Consider the following 19,854-nt stretch of genomic DNA (forward strand, 5'->3'; position numbering starts at 1 on the left):
AGGTAATACGTTCAAACCATGGAATACTACTCAGTAATAAAAAGGAACAAACTACTGAAACGTGTAACAACTTGGATGAGTCTCCCAGTATTATGCTGAGTGAGGAAAAAGCCATTCGAAAAGTCTACCTTATATATGATTCCATTTATGTAAATGTTTTGAATTGACAACATTTTAGAAATTGACAACATGAGGATGGGAGGGTTTTGGAACTGTTCAGGATTTTGACTGTGGTGGTGGATACTTGAACCTACACAGGTGTAAAAGACGCATGGAACTTAACACACACACACACACACACACACACACCAGTCCAAGTAAAGCTGGGAAAATCTGAATATCATTGGATTGTATCAATGTCAGTATCCTGGTTGTGATATTATACTACAGTTTTGTAAATTGGGGAAACTGGGCACAGTACACAAGATCTCTATTATTTCTTACAACTGCATGTGAATCTACAGTGATCTCAAACATTGTTTTAACAGTTTTATTTTATTTTATTTTATTTATTTTATTTTTTTAAAAATTTTTAATGTTTTTTATTTATTTCTAGGAGAGAGAGAGAGAGAGAGAGAGAGACAGCGTGAACAGGGGAGGGTCAGAGAGAGAGGGAGTCACAGACTGAAACAGGCTCCAGGCTCTGAGCTGGCAGTCAGCGCAGAGCCCGACGCGGGGCTCGAACCCACGAACCGCGAGATCATGACCTGAGCGAAAGTCGGACGCTTAACCGACTAAGCCACCCGGGCGCCCCTTAACAGTTTTATTTTAAAAAATACCCTATCAATGTTAATAAACCTTGCCAATGATATTACCCTGCATATTGGTTATATTAAGTTTAGGGTGTAATTTAGAGGAAAATCCCAAAGGCTTCTGGGCATAAAGGAATAAATAAATGTGCTAATTAATCATAAGTTTTGTAGATCTGATTGTTTTAAAAACTTGATGTTTGGATGAAAAGCAAAAGAGAGGCCTAGATCCTAGATATCGAAAAGAACTTAGGCGCGCCTCGGTGGCTCAGTCGGTTAAACATCTGACTTTAACTCAGGTTGTGATCTCATGGTTCATGGGTTTGAGCCCTACATTAGGCTCTGTGCTGACAACTCAAGAGTCTGGAGCCTGCTTTGGATTGTGTCTCCCCCTCCCTCTCTCTCTGCCCCTCCCCCACTTGTGCTCTGTCTCTCTCTTTCAGAAATAAATAAATGTTAAAAAAAATTAAAAAGAGGAAAAAGAAAAGACCTTAAAGGCTGGTCTGATCTGGCCACCGGCCACAGAGGCACCAGCTCAGGTACAGTAGTGTACTCTCAAGAGATATTTGGTATAGCCACCAGGGATCCTCTGCACAATACCCCCAATTTCCCTAGGGTAATAGCATTAGTAGGTTTGGGAGAAAGATTAGTATATGCATTTTTACCTGCACTATTCAGAACTGAGTGACTGTTCTAATAGCCTGTTCAATCTACATCTAATTTAAACCTCACAATAACTGTGTGTGAGAGGTATTTTTATCTCCATTGTACAGATGAGCAAATTGAGGCTTGGCAAATTTAATTATCTTGCTCTGGCACCAATTGGTAATGCGGTGGAGCCAGAATAGGGTGTGGGTGTGTGTGGGCCACAGCTCTAGTGCACTTATTCCAGAGAAATGAAAACTTTTTAGCATGCATACCTGCTGCCTTCACAAGGGGCTACCAATATACTGGCTCCTCAACACCCACATATGGGGTATTCCCAGTGTGATCTGCTTGGTTATTTCCTTTAGATTAGAAGTTCTTAATCTAGGGGCTGTGGGACCTTACAGATCCACAGATTGGTTTCAGGAGATCATGAGCCCATTGAAACTGGATGTAAAATTTGGTGCAGAGTTGCACACGTGAATTTGGCGGAAAGGATCCATTATTTCTACCAGATTCCCTGAAGTGGTTTGGGACTCCAAAAACAGGTTAAGAACTACTGCAGTTAGATCCAAAGTGAGATTTGTTTTCTCCTCCCCCACTGGAAAGTGTTTCAAATGCCCAATAACACTGACAAGCGTGAGTGATACATTTGGGAGAAATAAAATAAGCTGCCAAATCCTGCACAGAAAGCAGGGTCAAAACCACTCTTTTGTAAAGTCATTGCAAAGAGGATACTTTAAGACACTCACTAAATTTCATCTCTGTCTCAGCTGAATTGTTAAGCATTTCCCATCTACTTGTTCCATATGTCTATAGAAGATAGTATTTTTGACAAATTTGATACACGATGAAAGGAAATCAAAGTACCTGAAGTTCAGTATAACAACTGGCCCACAGGCCTAGCCCAAAATTGTGGCTGTTGAATTTTATGGGGGCCAATAGCTTTTATCAACTTTATAATATCAACTTTTAATAGGATCAGGTGTGAGGATAGAGGATCTGGCAGCTGCATTACTGTCCTTGCGCCGAAAACTGCTGGAAAATACATTTATTTTCATGCCTCTGGGTCAGCTCTTCCCTCTGTCTACAATGTCCTTGCCTGATGAACTTGAACACTGTGTTTAAGTCCTAGATCGAGGTATTCTGGGGCTCTTCTGTGATCTTCCCATCTCCTCCGAGGCAGAATGGTCCTGTAATCTACGTTCTAGCCCTCAGTACACAGCTCTGTCACTGTGTCCTGGTCATCTGCTCCCGTCTGTTTCATCCAGTCCACTGAGCCTCTGAAATGCTACAGCCGTGACTTATTTATTTTGTATTCCTTGTCCTTAGCCACATAGTAGGTGGCTGGTGTTTGCTGATGAATAATACATTAGCTTCCAGTTAGGGAAGTCTTCCTAGTGCAGGCTGTGTTGAAAGACACCATTAGGTGTATCTGGTTAAATGACAATGGCCCTCACTTGTTAATGAGTAAATGAAATGCCTTTCAGTAACCTCCAGAAGTGACCTCCTGACTCAGGTGTTGAGGAAACGATCAGAAAAAGGAAGGTCCAACCATCTAGGCAGGTAAGAAAACAAGGAAGGTTAAGAAATGGAAGGATATTAGGTCAGGAATAGCTGGGGATCAGAACAGAGGCCACCACTCAGGTAAGCAGAGAGAGAGAGAGAGGTTTAGTTTGGTTGAGGAGAATGGACTTCTTTAATATGGGAATGAAGAGAAGGGAGAGATACTGGGGTGGACTGAAAGAGGAATGGGGGTTAGGCTTAGAGACTCTAAAAGGATTTATTCAGACTCCAGGGACTGACTTGTAGTGACATTCTGGGACTACTGCTCTGTTGCTTAAACACAGCTTGTATTCTTGGATATTTCACTAGAATTATTGAACGTTTGAGCTGCATGGGGGCCATAGAAATGATCTAGGTCTGTCTTTTTATTTGACTGACTGAGGCTCAAGAGGCAGCTTTGAATTCAGCCGGGGAGGCACTCGCCTCTCACTGGGCTCAGCCTGTGAGCCAGAGGGGCATGTCAAGGGGCACTAGAAGGAGGGCTCTGGTCTGAAGACTGTGACCCCAGGAAAGGTCCCTGGCTGCAATGGCTCAGAGCCTGGTTTCCTTAAGACACAAACCAAATAAAGGCTTTCAAAGAATTAAGTAGTTGATCAAAAACAAGTTTGGTAAACACGCCCAGCTTTTCCTCTCTATTAACACAGTATTTCCTCTCCATTACAGGTTCACAAAGAGAGGAGTCTGTTTGCTGGAGAAAGCCTAACGAGATTTAGTTCTACCCTGCCCTACCCTGCCGCTCGGGAGGAGGGGAAATGTTGGCTTTTAGTTCTACTGTGCGAGTCTGGTAGGGGGAAGGAAGTGTTTGCAGAAGGCAGGCTCTAAAGATGCCTTTTTGTTGGGCTGAATTGTATGCAGATTGGATAATCACAAACATCTACCTCTCAACTTTATCCCTCTCTCCCATCTTGTTTACCGTGTCCATATATGGCACTTCCTGTGATTCTGGCGACTTTGTCACGGGTCGATAGAGCACACTAGTTGCACAAAACATGCCTAGGGGACTTCGTGTCTTTGAGAAATCTCTCCATTGAAACTGCATTATCTAAAAGCTCTCTGCTCAAAAAAAAAAAGTGTCGCATGACTATTTGTGCAAGGTGCTTGGTGTAGTGACAGTCCACGGATTCACGTAATCCTCTTTTCAATAGCCATTGGGGGCCCGGAGGCTTGAGACAGACCTGGAAAATCAATTCCATCTGCTAACCCGTTCCCTCGGAGAATGTGGTAAAGACTGAGGGCCACGGTTCCCCTTACGCGGGCCTCCAGGGCGCGCTGCACTCCCAAGGCCGGATCTCCTCCGCCCGTCTCCCAGCGGGAGGACGCGGGAAGCTAGGGCCACCGGTCCCAGACCCCGCGCGCCCAAGGCTGGGCCGGGGCCGCAGCCCCGCGGNCCCTTGCCTCTGTCTCGCTGCCTCCACCCTTTCCTTCAGCCTCGAATTCCTCAATCCTATCTTGTGGCTTCTCCCGGTCCTGTTCTCCTCACTTCCCCGCTGGTCCAGACCTCTTCAGTCTGCTCCACTTCCTTTCTCCTTCAGGCCAGGCCATTATCTACTCCTGACCGCGCTTCTTCACTTCTTTCCTTTTCTGCATTGCACTTTGCAGTCACCGNCCTGGAGCCCTGCTGAGGCTCTGAGGGACCCCCCCCCGCCCCCTCTGGAGGCTCTGGCAGCTGCACTAACGCAAGCTCCTTGATTCACTCCCGTGAAATGCCCGTGTCTCCTCGGAGGCTCTGTAGTGCCACCTTCAAGGGTGAGCGCGAAGCTCTGCGGGCCGGCGACGCGCGGGTTTGGAGGAGTGTGGACGCGAACTGTCTGCGGGAGACGCCCCTCGCTAGCTGGCCCCGGAGATCCTGGGCCAGTTTGCGCCCTCACCTGCCCCTTCTCGGTCTCCTCAGTGCCTACGGCGCTGCGGCCTCCCTCCCAGCTGAAATTCACACCTGAGGCCGGATTGCGGGGCTGCAGATGCGGTCCTGCTGCGGGACTTTCCGAACTCGAATATTTCCAGCTCTGGAAAGGAAATAAAAAGTTCAGGCTAATTCTTGACCGGGGCTTTCCCCTGGATTTTTGTGTTCAGTGGCCAGTGTGGTGAGGACTCCAAAGTCAGAGTCTGGTCAGATCCTTTCGCAGACACAGTGAGCATTTTGGACACTTTATCGCAGATGCATAACTGTAATTCGTCGGTAAAATGCATGAAAACGGCAATGGGTGACTGTTTAAAAACTAAAGTTTCTTTTGAAAGTACATAGTTGATGCATGATTTTTTTCAAGAAAAGCGTTATAATTTTTTTTCGTATAAAGATGTCAGGTTAGGTTATGATGAGATAGTATGTTCAGATCAGATGATTTGGACCCAGACTCAGACCCTGGTTTTGTGAAGTAACAGCCATCTATTCCAGGGATCTTTGCTTTTGGAGAAACATCATCCTTTATTCCAGGACTGGTAGGAAACACTTCTCACTATGGAGATACAATGTATAACTTTGTTATTTTTATGGTTACATGAAAGCCCTGCTTTTGTCTTCCTGATGCTTATAAAACGTTAATTACTGACAACTTTAATTTGATTCTCATTTACAGTGTAAACTGTAATTGACATCAGATTGGTTTCATTTTTCTTGTTAGAAGCAGAAGAAACTGATTTCATGAGTTTGGGTAGAAACGTGATTCATGTTTCAGAAGGAACAGGTTCTAATGAAAATATTTGTGTCAGGTGTAATATATATATTAATCAAGCCTAATTGGCCGGTCTGGGCCTTTCCTGTGTGAAAGGGAGGGCTTGGTTTGTCTTCCCAAATTATTTTTGGATTCAGAAATTTAGATGCCAAACATGTAGAAATGCTTTGAAGAGTTTTGGATGGCATTTGATATTGAAGGATCTGGTAAAGGGTGTCATTTCGAAAGCACCTTTTCCCTTCACCCCTGATGATGTGATTGATGGTCTGAGATGATCTGTGAATGTGTCGTCCCGGCAACAGGATGGCAATTTGAGTGGTCATTGTAGGCCCATGTGACCCACGTGCCAGTTGTCTGTTGAAAGTTAATTTATGTTGTAGCGTTGGAACCAGATGTTTCATTGAAGATAGGGTAGGTTTTGGCCTCATCTTTAAGGCTGTCAGGGGCAGTTTGAAATCCTTTCACATCTGGCATGTTGGATAGCCATCTTTCAAAAGTTACATACTTTTGTTCCAGGTTTCAGAGTTTATTTCTACCCCTGATATTTGAAAGAAATATTTTTAAAAATGAGGGATATTCTAACCAGTCAGTAATGTCACACAGCATAATTCAAGGTGACATCTGATGACACTGGAGTTATAAAAGAGCATTTAGAACTTTGGGGCCCACAATTGTATTTGATGATGAGAGCACTGGATTTAGAATTAAGAGACTTGAGGGGCACCTGGATGGCTCAGTGGGTTGAGTGTCAGCTCAGGTCTTGATTTCAGGGTCGTGAGTTCAAGCCCCACGTTGGGCTCTGCACTAGAGATGAGGCCTACTTAAAAAAAAACAACTTGATTTTGTTCAAGTCTATCTTAAACTGCATGATATGGAACAAATTATGTCACCTTTTTGGGTCTCAGTTTCGTCATATAAAATGAGATTTCAACTTAAAAAATGTTTTTAAATGTTTATTTTGAGAGAGAGAGTGAGAGTGAGTGAGAGAGAGAGAGAGAGAGAGAGAGAGAGAATTCGAAGCAGTCTCTGCACTAATAGCTGGGCTTGAACTCCTAACCATGAGATTGTGACCTGAGCTGAAATCAAGAGTCCAACCACTTGACTGACTGAGCCACCCAGACGCCCTGCAATTTCAACTTTATTTTAACATCTTGATTCTCCATTCAGCTACCTACTTATTCTAAATTATGTTGGGTACTTACACTTTCTGTTGTTAAATCTCAATGCTGATATTCAGAAATTTGTATTAAAACACAACTCTTGGGGCGCCTGGGTGGCTCAGTCAATTGAGCGTCTGACTTCAGCTCAGGTCATGATCTCACGGTTTGTGGGTTCGAGCCCCACGTCGGGCTCTGTGCTGACAGCCAGCTCAGAGACTGGAGCCTGTTTCAGATTCTGTGCCTCCCTCTCTCTCTGACCCTTCCCTGCTCACGCTGTCTCTCTCTCTCTCTCTCTCTCTCTCAGAAATAAATAAAACATTTTAAAAAATTAAAAAAACCCTACAGCTCTAGTGTTTGATTTATGCTAAGCATTAATTTTGTGTATTGATTATGGTCTTTTTTTTTTTTTTTCTTCCTCTGGAGCCTTTCAGCTTTTGAAAACTATTGAGTGGTATATGGAGCTGCTTTGGAAGCCTTGGCCTGTGTGGAAGAGGAATATTTGGGTCTTTATATTTATTTAAAAGAATTAACTTTAATGAATGTCTTTGTGATATTTTAACAGGAAAATCGTTTTTAAATAGTTTCGTTAGGTTTGGGGCATAATATGTGCAAAATCAAAGTGATCTTAACATTACCTTGCAGACTTTTAGAGTTCACTGGCAAATCAAACACATCGGAAACATTTTTATTTTAAATTGAAGCAGGATTTGCAAAAACTTTTGTTTCTTATGTGGTACACAAATGAATCCCAGATACATTATTTAGGCCACTTTGGGTAAAAGAATGGAATTTTGAGCTCTAAGGGTTCCACAATGCTCTTCAAGCAAATTACATTTTATTCCAATGTTAACCAGTTAGTTGAAATAGCAAATGCCTAAACTTTTTTGGGTTTTTAGGCCTCAAAACACTCTCAGACCTCCTTGTGCTTTTATATCTTTTGGAGCGTGACTACATGTTGTGAAGAGTGAAAAATTCTAATTCCAAGTACAGAGAGGGGAAGAGACCTTCCTTGATAGCATATGGAAATGGAGGCTATTTTTAAAGTTGTAGCACATGGGAAGTAAGGCAGACTTGGGGTTTGGCGTCCAGATGATGCAACTTGGAGAGAAATACTTGTAGTAATAGCTGTTAATAACTGTAATTGATCAATAACAGATGGTCTAATTGATTTAGAATAGTTCGGTTTCTCTTAAAGGTTAAGAAGGCTGTTAAGAGTGTTCCCTTTATCAGTTTATGGCAGCAGAGAACCTCGCTTATGTAAGGCAGGCAAAACTTTTGATTTTAACGAACGTAACCGGGGTAGGATGGAATAAGTCATCTGTGTTTAGCCCTGAGCTGCTTCTGACTTTTCCTCAGGAAATTTATGAAGGTACTTTCAAGGCACTTTGGCTGGATTAGCCAAGGGTGTGGGATGGGCTACCTCAAATAACTATTGCAAAACTTAAACTTCAATTTTACTTTAAAAGGAACCACATTCTGCCAAATAGAAGTTGTATTTGTGATTTGAAGACATTGGNGTTGTAGTGAAATCCAACTAGAATTTTTGACTTCAAGTCTTAATTATTTGAGTTCACAATTCCTATTTTCGTGACCATGAAAATGGTGTCTTTGAGCTTTGAGTTTTTTCTTCTAGTCCCCAAGTTTTCATTTTCTCCATTTTGTCAAATTGTCAGGTTCTAGTGTGTGGTGCTGGGTGTAAGGGGAGGTTCTGGGGGCTGAGTCACTTGGGAAGAAGTATTTCCTCATAAATAAAAAAAGAAAGACTGACCCATAATATTTCAACATCAGCTCAGTGATCTACTTAACTAAGCTGGCTGTTTTGTAACATGTTTGTGGGCACTGGTTAAAAGTTAAAATAGCTGAATTGTGTGTTTTATTGAGTGCCAAGGGCAAAAGGGAAGTTCAAAAACCTTCGGAAATAGATGAAATAATTTAGTATCCTGGCAGTGCTCGGATTTTCTGGTTGAGAAACTCTAACTTTTAGGATTCTTACTTGGATCAAATTTTTGTAATTTCAAAACCATTTTAGAGGTTAAATATTTTTAAACCAGTAGAGAATTAGAAATATGTGGTTATTTATTTATTTTATTTTATTTTATCTTTTGTCACTGAACAACTTAAGTGACTGGTTTGCTTGTTGTTCTGTAAGTGAATGTTATTGAGAGAGAGCCCCTAATTTAAATAATTGGCTTGTCATCCACTGCACACTCATTCTAACTGACCACAGTTCCTCAGGCATGCTACTTAAGATGAGCTGGAAAGCTCTGTTGAAACACACGTGCACACGCGCGCACACACACACACACACACACACACACACACAAAAGCACCTAGCCATGTGGATTGGGAGTATCTTTTTAAAATGTTAGAATTACTGTTGTGTCTGCAGATGCAGTGTAATCCATTTGGATATTTGAACTAAGTGGAATGTTGTTTCCATATTTTTGGATTAAAGTGTGGGGGGAGCCCTTTTATTGTTTTAGAACGAGGCTTAAATAATGTACAGTCACTGTGTCTGCTGATGCGCCCCACTCTCATTCCAGCTGTGTTCGCCTCCGTTGCATCTGAAAGGAATTCTAATTGGCTGAGGAATGTCAGCAACATCGTGTATCACTGAGCATGAACCTCTTTTGCTGGCTGCTGGGTGATGCATTTCAGATGTTTTAAGCTCCCGAGTCCAACTTGGGGGTTGTTTTCAGGAGTCTGGAAGAGGCTGCGGGTTGTAGTCGGCGGCCTGCATTTTTCTTTGTACGTCGGGCATTTGCTAGATTCTCTAAAGGCCACACACGGTACTTTCTTGTGGCTTAAACACTGGCTCGGGGAGTCAGAAGGTCTGAATTTGATTTCTGACTCGCAAAAGTGAAGAAAGAGGGTGGGTGGAAGTATAGTTTTTTAGAGACCCAGTGTGTTTGACTGTGATGCAGGATACCTGCCTTTGTACATCGCACAAGTACTTGACGCAGATTAATATTTTGATGAGTAGTTATAGATTATAGGGTAGCATGGTGTAAATAGAGGATCATAGATTCCTGTTATTTCTTATTCCCAAATAATTATGTCAATGCTAAAGCTAATGGTATGCTTTGACACTGAAGAAAATCGATAAAACCTATTGATAACCATGAAAACTAATACTCAAGAACAAATTGTTAAATTCTCTATGCATTCAGAAAGTTCCTTGGAGAAATAGTGTTAGATGGCAAAGCCAGCCTCATCTTTAATTGTGAAAACTTGGAAGCATTCCCGTTAAAATCGAGAATACAGGGATGTGCTCTGTCAAAATTGTTATTAACTAGAGAAAGACAGCAGAAAGCAAAATTACTATTATTTGCTTTAGGAATCCAAAAGAATCAGCTGTAAAACAATTATAAACAATTAAAAAGACTTAAGTGCTGGATAGAAAATTTCTCCATGAGAAAAAATATGGTTAAAAATTGATATGCAAAGACAAACTAGGAAAAATAATTTGCCATCTATACGAACATAAAAGTCTAGCTTCCTTAATATATAAAGAGCTTTTAAAATCAATTAGAAAAAGACCAATAACCTATTTGCAAAGAATACAGGCAATTCAGAAAAGACAGAGAATTGATTTCAAACATGGGAAAAGGTACCCAGCCCTACATACCAAACAAAATATCAGTTGAAACTGAGAGTGAAACAATTTTTTATGAAGCAGATTGGCAGAGACCAAAGACTCTGAAAATGTGTTATGATAACAAAGGTGTGGAAAAGCAGAAGCTCCATTCCATTGTTGGCTGAGAATGTAAATTGACACAATAGAGTAAGGATGGCAGCTTGGTACTGTCAGATAATAAATGTCTATGCCCTTTGATCGATCAGTTCTGCCTCTAGGAATTTTTCTTACAGATATATGCAGGGCGCGCCCGGCTGGCTCAGAAGAGCATGAGACTCGATCTTGGGGACATGAGTTTGAGCCCCACATTGGGTATAGAGATTACCTAAAAATGAATAAGTAAATAAACTTTTTAAAAAAGCCTTATATACAAAATCATTGCAGCATTGTTTGAGATTAGGAAAGAAAACAACCGAAATGTGCATCAATAGAGCACTAGTTAAATAAATTATGTTATATACCCAGGGATGTGTATCTGTTTAATAAAATAAGATTGTGCTTTATATTCTGATACAAAGCATTTTCCAAGACGCATTATTGCATGGGGGAAAAAGATTCAGAGGAGTGAATATTATACACACACTAAAGGGGAAATTTATTGACCTATTGCATAGGATATCACTGCAAGGGTACTGCTGAAAATACTGATTGTGATTTTCTCTGGGGAGAACCAGGGCCTGAGGATCCGGGTGAGAGGGACATCTTTTCACTGTATTCCTTTTGTACTCTTTGTCCTCTCCCCTTCTTTCGTCTTGAGAATAGATTGCTTTTCAACAATTAAAAATGTTGAAAACGGCACCTGGGTGGCTCAGTCCGTTAAGCGTCTGACTTCGGCTCAGGTCATGATCTCACGGTTTGTGGGTTCGAGCCCCGCATTGGGCTCTGTGCTGACAGCTAGTTCAGAGCCTGGAGCCTGTTTCGGATTCTGTGTCTCCCTCTCTCTCTGACCCTCCCCTGCTCACGCTGTCTCTATCTCTGTCTCAAAAATAAATAAAACGTTAAAAAATTAAAAAAAATGTTGAAAACAAAAAAGAATCTACAGCTCTTAAGAATTTCTTAGAGCAACTAGTACATTGATTAAAATTGTTTTCAAATGTAGGTGTTCTGAAACTTCAGAATAATTGTGCCAAATATATTTTAAAAGGCTAAAATAGCATCTAAAGACATATACCCGTGTTTATATGTATTTCTTCACAGGAAGATTCTTGGGTTCTGGAGAGTGAAAAATACTCTGCATACTTTGTAGATCTGAACAAACTTACTTTCCCAGAGAATATGTTTATTCTGATACTTAAACACACACACACACACACACACACACACACACACACACACCCCTCAAAAAAGAAATTGTTCCAGCATGATACTAAGTAAGCCCAATTTTTTTCCAGATTCATAAATCTGGTTCTGAAATCAATCTTTCTTTTCTTTTTTTTTTTTAATTTACCTTTCTTATTTTTTTTTTAAAATGTTTTATTTTTATTTCTAGGAGAGAGAGAGAGAGAGAGACAGCGTGATCAGGGGAAGGTCAGAGAGAGAGGGAGTCACAGACTCTGAAACGGGCTCCAGGCTCTGAGCTGGCTGTAACCACAGAGCCCGACGCGGGGCTTGAACCCACGAGCCGCGAGATCATGACACTAAGCGAAAGTCAGACGCTTAACTGACTAAGCCACCCAGGCGCCCCTACCTTTCTTTTTTAAAATATTTTATTTTCAAATAATCCCCACACACCATGTGGGCTCAAACTCCTGACCCTGCGATCAAGAGTTACATGCTCTACCAACTGAGCCAGCCAGGCACCCCTGAAATCTACCTTTTGTAGTAAGTCCTTTGAAAGACTGGGGTCTTGGTTCTAAATAACGGTACTGGTGTATATCATTTATTTGAAATGCCATTTAGGGTTATCTCTGACCTATTTTCAGCAGATAACCTCATCCCTAAAGTGTAGGCAAAAATGCTAACTTGCATAGCTAGTAACAATAACTTGATATTTTCCCTAAGTATTTATTATCAGTGTTTGCTTTAAAATTTTTTTAAGGGCTTTATTAATTTTAGCTGTGCCTGAAGAAGAAATAGCTGACTGGATAAAAATAGAAAAAGTTGTAACCACCTGTAATTTATTGCCTTATTGTTCTCCTAGATCTTTGGGATAAAAATTCTAAATTTTACTGAATTGTATTTCTACATATATTACCTACAAATTATAGATGTGAGATTTGCTTGATGCTTGCTCGTACATGTCAGTAATAGTAATGTCTTCTATCTGTGTTTCTTCATTTCCAAAGAGTTCTCAAGTATATTTCCTTACTCAAGTGAGCTGTCAAACCAAGCCCCAAGAGGTTGTGTGTTTTGTTTTGTTCTGTATGTGTTTTTATTTCTAGGTTAAAAAAATAGCATGCAACTTGTTGTACTCTTTAAAAAACACATTTTATAGTACAGAAAAGAATAGTTCCTCTTGTCCTAAATGGATAATCATATCATGTGCAGTTACAGAAATACTCAGAAGCATACTTAATCTAACTATAATACATTCATATACTTTGCAATAATCAATAGTCCTGTGCAGAGAAGGCCTCTATGTACTCATGGGACATTGATCTAACTCCTCTTAGGCTAGGCTTTAGTGAGGATAATCCACAAACTCACAAAATTAGATGAGGGTTTTTTTTTTTTTTTTGGTAAGATAGCCTTTTTTTCTCCCCTTGATTATGCAAAATTGGAAAAGTGACGCTCTTGTCCCCAAACATGCCTGGTAGACACCTTAAACTTTACATGTCCTGAACAGTCTTCCTGATTTCCTGATTTTCCCCAGAAGCCTTCCTCTCCCCAGTCTTGCTCGTTTCATTAAATCTACTCAGTTGCTCAAACCCCAAACCAAGACATGTTGTCATCCTTTTTATCTAACTCCTCCTCAGGCCCTCTCATTTCTGCAACCACAGTTCATCTGGAGCATGTCTTCTCTTCATGCCCATTACCCCCATCCTAGTTCACGCTGCGAGCATCTCTTGTTTGGACAGCTGCCTCGTGCCCTTTTCAATTTAAATGTGACTTGCAACCAAAACCATTCTGCTACGGTATCAGCTATTTCTTGATTTCAAAGATGGTAAAAGATCAATTACAAAAGCCCTCGTTTTGGCTTATTCTAAAGGGGAGCTGGAAAGAGATTTGCTCACAGTGCTCTTTCTCTTGGCTAGGGCGGCTCCTTCACCCTCTGCTTCTATTATGTTCACCGCCTCTAGCTTCAGCTCCAGGAGTACGGGTGAGGATGGCCGGTTGTCTTTGTCAGGGCACGTGGAGCTTCTCATGGTCTGATGATTTAACTGTGTACAACCATGGAGGGAGAACCGGAAACCAAACTGAAGACTACTTTTTGAAAGAATTGAGAATGGGAAATATATAGTCTTCAAGGCTCAGAATGCATATTACATTCTCTTGTACAGGAGCAGCCTGTTGCCTCTGGATAACTCATGACTTTATCCCCACCCCCTTGCCTGACAGCCATTCCCCAAGGCGCTCTGATCCTAGTTCACCCCATCTTTGTAAGTGTAAGTCATCAACCAGGTCGGGTGTTCACTGAATTTTGCCCTGCCTCCTTTGTTCAGCCAATTTCACGTTTTTATTTCTGTCATGTATTTACTTCATGACACTGAATTTTTAAAATCAGTTTTAAGAAACAAGGTGCTTTCAGATGTAAGTAGTAGAAACCCTAGCTTAAATCAGTTCAGTAGAAAGCATTTTATTCAGTGAGTTAACTGAAAAGTCCAAAAGTAGTTCCAGTAGTATGATGAGGACCCGGTCCCTCTTTGGTTTCAGTGCTGTGACCTGAGAACCATTCTTGGCTATCAGGTCACAGCACTGAGAACCATTCTTGGCTATCTCTTTCTCTTATGATCAAAAGATGGCTATTAGATGCTCCCGTAGTGATTTGCTTCTGGCCTTAACCAGCAGAAATGTTAAAAGTCCACTTTTCCAACAGTTCGTTGCTGGAGTAGAAGTCTTGGGGTTGAATCCTATTGTTGGGTTGGCCTGTTTTGGGTCGTGTGTCCAACTCTGAACCAACCACTGTGGCAAGGTTGTGGGATGTGTGGGTTGGGCAGTTAGGGTCCATCTTGGAATCTAGTTATGGTGTCCCAACATACAAGACTGGGACATGTTGAGGGAACAGAAAAATGGATCTTGGGAAGGCAACCAACAACTAACTAGATGATACCATTAAAAAAATTCAGAATGCTGGCTTTGTGTATGCTGAATGTGAGGATGAGAAAGCTACCGTTTAAGAAACTTCTGAAAAATAAGTAGCCCTTCTTTGTAGTGGTGTGAAGCAAAAGATGTATTTTTGTAAAGATGCCACATATTTTTGCTAAGAGTTAGAAATGGTAGCTTTATATGTAAACTTACCCCAACAAATGTCGTTGTTGATTTGTGTTATAGAATGTTTCTGGATTGTTGTGTTGTTTTATTTGGGACTATTTCAAGTACCAAGATTTAAACAAAATCCAGTTACAGATTCTAGAAATTCTTATGTCATTTCTCTAAAGATGATAGGGTATTTTTGAGAAGGAAAAGTGCATATTAATTGTTTGTAAATTGAATTCAGGATGAGTAGGAAGAAAAAAATTGTTCTTTATGCAAGAATATAATTTTTTATTTTATTTTATTTTTTTTTAAGAATATAATTTTTTATAAGATAGGCGATTACCAACCCTTCTTTCTAATAAAGTCTTTGAATTAATATCCATTCTTGATACTTGGAGCTCTGCATTTTCTTTGCCAAACAGGGAGGGGGACTTATCAAACAGGCTTAAAAAACAGAGATGGGGGCTCACGGCTGAGCTTTGAACCCATGGTCCGAGGCATGTTTGGCTTTCTCAGGTCTGCAAGTACTTTCCTCTGTGGAGCCAGCCAGGTGGGGTGGTTAGAAGCTGGGCTGGAGCCAGCCTGTGCCTTTAGATGAGTGATCTCATAGTTTTCTCAGCTTAAAAAAAAGAGAGAGAGAGAGGTAAATAGTTGGAGCCACTTTAGAGTTTGTGGGTATTCAGTGAAATAACCCACATGCAGTGTCTGGTACATAGTTGTATGTTAGCTAATATTAACATTGTCATCTCTCAGTGAAGCTAAGGTGACTTTGATTGGAAGTCACACCATTGCTTTATGTACCACTAAAAAAGAAACACCAGTAATTATACTCCAACATGATTCATTTGAAGATTTCAGAGATGTTAAAATAAGAAAAAATGTCTTTGAATCAATGGTACACGGTATTATGGCTGCCTATGACTTGAAAGTCCTGGAAATTGTATACCCACAAATTAATGCCATCTGTCTTCAGTTTAAACGTGATGTGGTGTGATCTAAAGTTTCTCTTCATTTTGGTGTTTGTCCTAAGCTTACATTGGTGTTGGTCTTAGGTATTGGAATATTGGCAATTTAATAATTGCTACTTCATTCCGCAGGTTTAGTAATGGATTATACAAGACCCATGATAGGCTTGGAAACTGGTGATTCACTTTTCTCCAGTGATTTAGAAAAAAATGGAGATAATGTTTTTGGAAATCATCAATATTGGTTGGATAATGCTCATCAGAAGTTCAAGATAGTTGAAATGATAGCACCTGGAACCTTTTAGAACAGCACAGGTTGTTGGCAGAAAGCCTGCTTAGGAAAGCGCCTTTGATACATGCAAACACATTCAATTTGGAAGGCATAATATTGATATTTGAAAGCAATGCGTGGTGTTTGATTTTCCACTAAAATTTAAATGTGGAAGTATATTGTAGAACTTGAGTGGTAGTCACAGGCTATTTAAGTACCAACTTGGTGCAATAAAAAGTTGCTATGTAATATGCTAAGCTGGAGTTTAGAGTAAATCTATAAGGATAGCACATAGCCTTGATAGTGTGCTGTTTCTCTTGGAGCGTGATACTTCAGGTGTTGTGACGGGAGTAGTGTCAGCCTGTTCTGGCTCTTTTTTTTTTTTTTAGGTCTACTTTTTGATATTAAGCTTGAAATGAATCACGGAAGTCTTTTTGGAGACCTGTCGTACGTGTTTACTTACTGCATTATTTATGGCTTACTTCATGAACTGGATGCCAGCGGGGTTCTACTTTTGTTCAAGACAATTGCAGGAGAGGAGCAGATGTGCCATTGCTTTGTCATAAGCTGCAGAGGCTGTCCTCCAGCACATCTGGCACATGAAGTATTTACATAGTATTTGAGGATGTCTCGATGATGATTTTGGAAAAGACTCTCTCCGCGCATTCCATAATTTAATGCATTCTGAGACGGCAGTGTTGTTTTCTTTTTGGAAACCCAGGTTTGGTTGCTGGATTTTGGCTAGGGTTCAGCCTCATGGTGGAAAAAAAAAGTTTTTATTTTTTATTTCAGGCGGAGTTTGACTTTAGGAGATGGTACCTCCACTGAAATACCAGAAAAGATTCTTTCTGAAAGGAAACAGTTTACCAATGTAAGCACTTTTCTTATCACCTGTACAGTAGCAGTGTTTATGTTTAGAATAGACAGAAGCCAGTCAAAGTCTCTCAGCAAGGCTTTACAAAAAGATATGATGATGTCAGTGTTACTCCAGGTGTTTAATTTCAGGCAGCATGAGTCAAGGATTCAGTGTTTCTTACATTAGAATACATGGAACTTTATTCAGAAAAGAAAAATAAAACAACTCATTAATTTGAAGTGTATACATCACAGCCTAAACACCTCAGTTGGAGTTTCTAAATAGATGATGTATGCGTATGATATAAAAGGGTATTCATTAAAAAATAACTCTCCTACCCTCCCTGTCCCTTGTCAGCCAAGAGCTTACGGCTTGAGAAGTAACTTATTATCATGGCACTACTGGTTTCTCTTGGGTTCTTGCAAAGGGTCTCTGTTCCTTTCCCTTTGTCCCCCTCTCTCTCTTTAACAAAGATGACAGGATACGATATGCACTTTGTTCACCTTGCTTGTTCACATGATATAGATCAGGGATCATGCCATTTTTTCCTACACCCAGAGCTGCCTCGGTAGCAGAAACATCTCCACTGTTCAGAAGCCTTGTGCTTAGGTGGGACCACATGACTAGTTCTGGCTAGTGAGGTGTGAGAAGTGATTTGTCCCACTGTGGGCTGAAACAGGAAAGGCCTCCAGCTCTTCAGTGGAGCACCTGGAACCATGTGACGGGCACATGGTGGGGCCTTTGTCAGCCTGGGTCCCTGAATGATTATGTGGCGTGGAGAGTCCCCTTCTGCCCTGGTCCATGTACTACCCATCCCGTCCGACAGTGACTCGGTCTATGTTGGACATGTAGTGATAGCAGGGAATAAAACCTCTGTTAGATTCATGTTTCTTGGTCATATCAGCCTTTCCTGATTAGTGTTGCCTATTTCTTTTTAACAGCTGTGAAATATATAACACCAATTAAACCCAGTTCAGGTTATCTGATAGTTCATTAAAGAACAAAAAGGAATCTCATTAAAGAAAAACCATTTTAGAAATGCCTGGGTAGCTCCGTTGGTTAAGTGTCCAACTCTTGATTTTGACTCAGGTCATGATCTCACGGTTCATGAGCGTGAGCCCAGCACTGTGCTCAGTGCTGACAATGTGGAGCCCACTTGGGATTCTCTCTCTCTCTCCATCTCTCTGCCCCTCTTCCATTCACACATGCGAATAAATAAAATTTATTTTATTTTGAGAGAGAGAGAATGAGAGAAAGTAAAGTTGAGTGGGGAAGGGTCAGAGAGAGAGGGAAAGAGAGAATCTCAAGCAGGCTCCATGCTGTCAGCACAGAGCCTGACATGGAGCTCAGTCTCACAACTGTGAGATCATGACCTGAGCCCAGATCAAGAGTTGGTCGCTTAACCCACTGAGCCACCCATGTGCCCCAAAAGAATAATCATTTTAAATAAACAAATACCAGAGAATTGTTACTACATCATTGTAGCATATCTATTTTTTAAGGGAATATATATTTATTGAAAAATGTAAAGGAGAAATAAGCACTTTATTATTTGAGTGAGTCTTCATTATTTAACATTATAGTTTATAATTTTTTACATTTGAATTTGATATTAATTTTCTAGTCAGTTTATTTCTAAAGGACGGTAAGCACTGAAGTCAATTTACTGTGTTACTCAGGATTGAGCACAATACTTACGGGTGTTAAGCATGAGAGAAATTTTATAAAAATAGTCCCTACCCGGAACTTAACAGTTCAACAGGGAGTGAGACAGGCACTAGAAACAGTTAAGCATTAAAAACAAAAACAAAAACACAAAGGTGCCAGATTGAAAAGAGGGCTCCTTGTGGGCCACAGAGGTCTAGCTGCTGGGGAGGCCAAATTTGAAGTAGCTCTGGAAAGATCTGCATGGGAACAAGGACCATGGGGTAATAACACATGCAGAGACAGAATGGGACAAGAGTGTGGCCAGACAGAGGGAACAGAGATCACAGGCTTCCGTGACAGACTCAGGGGTCTGAGTAGCATTAGAGAGATTGAATCTGGAACTGACCTGATAAATTCTGATGTGTAGAAGGGGGTCTTTCGTTCCCAGAGGGCAGCACAGGACCCAGTGAATGGAGTAGTACAGTGGCTAAGAGCCAGCCACGCTGGAAGCCTGTGCTCCAGTTCTGTCTTTGCCACTTTCTAGCTGTAGAAAGTGCTAGAAAAAGAGTACGCAAGGTAAGTGCTTAGAGGATGACAGTTGTGATGCCTACTGTGTGCGGCTGCCTCTTGGAGGGGAACTTGGTAACAGTGAGAACTGTCTTGTGAGAGTAAGTTCGGTTCCTTCACAAAGTAGTGAGTGCGCATTTGGCTGTGTTTATGCAAATACTGGATGATCGTCTTTCTGGGGGCTTTACAAGGAATCCTTTGTTGGGGCCAAGTTTAGACTAGACGGTCTACAAAGTTCCTTGTTAACAGACATTTATTGAATAACTACTAAGTGCTAGGTTGTCTGGGAAGTAACATACTGGACATCAGGAAGGGGACAGAGACTGGATGAAAGGAAAGACTTGTTATTTACCCAGTCTGTGTGTTGTTACAGAGTTAATGTCAGATTCCCTATTTGCCCCTTGAAAACCTATTCCAATTAAAGGTGGGGTAGGGGAGGTGTGGATAAGAAGTATCTGTGAAGCAAGTTAAATGATGTCGGACATCCTGATAAAATGCAGCAGGCGTTCAGGGAAGGCTGCCTTAGCCTTTCCTCCGATGCGTTCACTTAAATATCTTGCTGGTTTATTGCAGCATTCTTTCTTTTTTTTTTTTTTTTAATTTTTTTTTTNGAACCCACGAACCGTGAGATCATGACCTAAGCGAAAGTTGGACGCTTAACCAGCTAAGCCAACCCAGGCGCCCCTGCAGCATGCTTTCTTAAAACCCTTCTTAGAAGTTCTAATTGGAGCCCAACTATGGCTCCTCCATGATGGATGGTAACTTG

The sequence above is a fragment of the Crocuta crocuta genome, unplaced genomic scaffold (genome assembly GCF_008692635.1).
Source record: "Crocuta crocuta isolate KB4526 unplaced genomic scaffold, BGI_CrCroc_1.0 scaffold273, whole genome shotgun sequence".
NCBI lineage: Eukaryota > Metazoa > Chordata > Mammalia > Carnivora > Hyaenidae > Crocuta > Crocuta crocuta.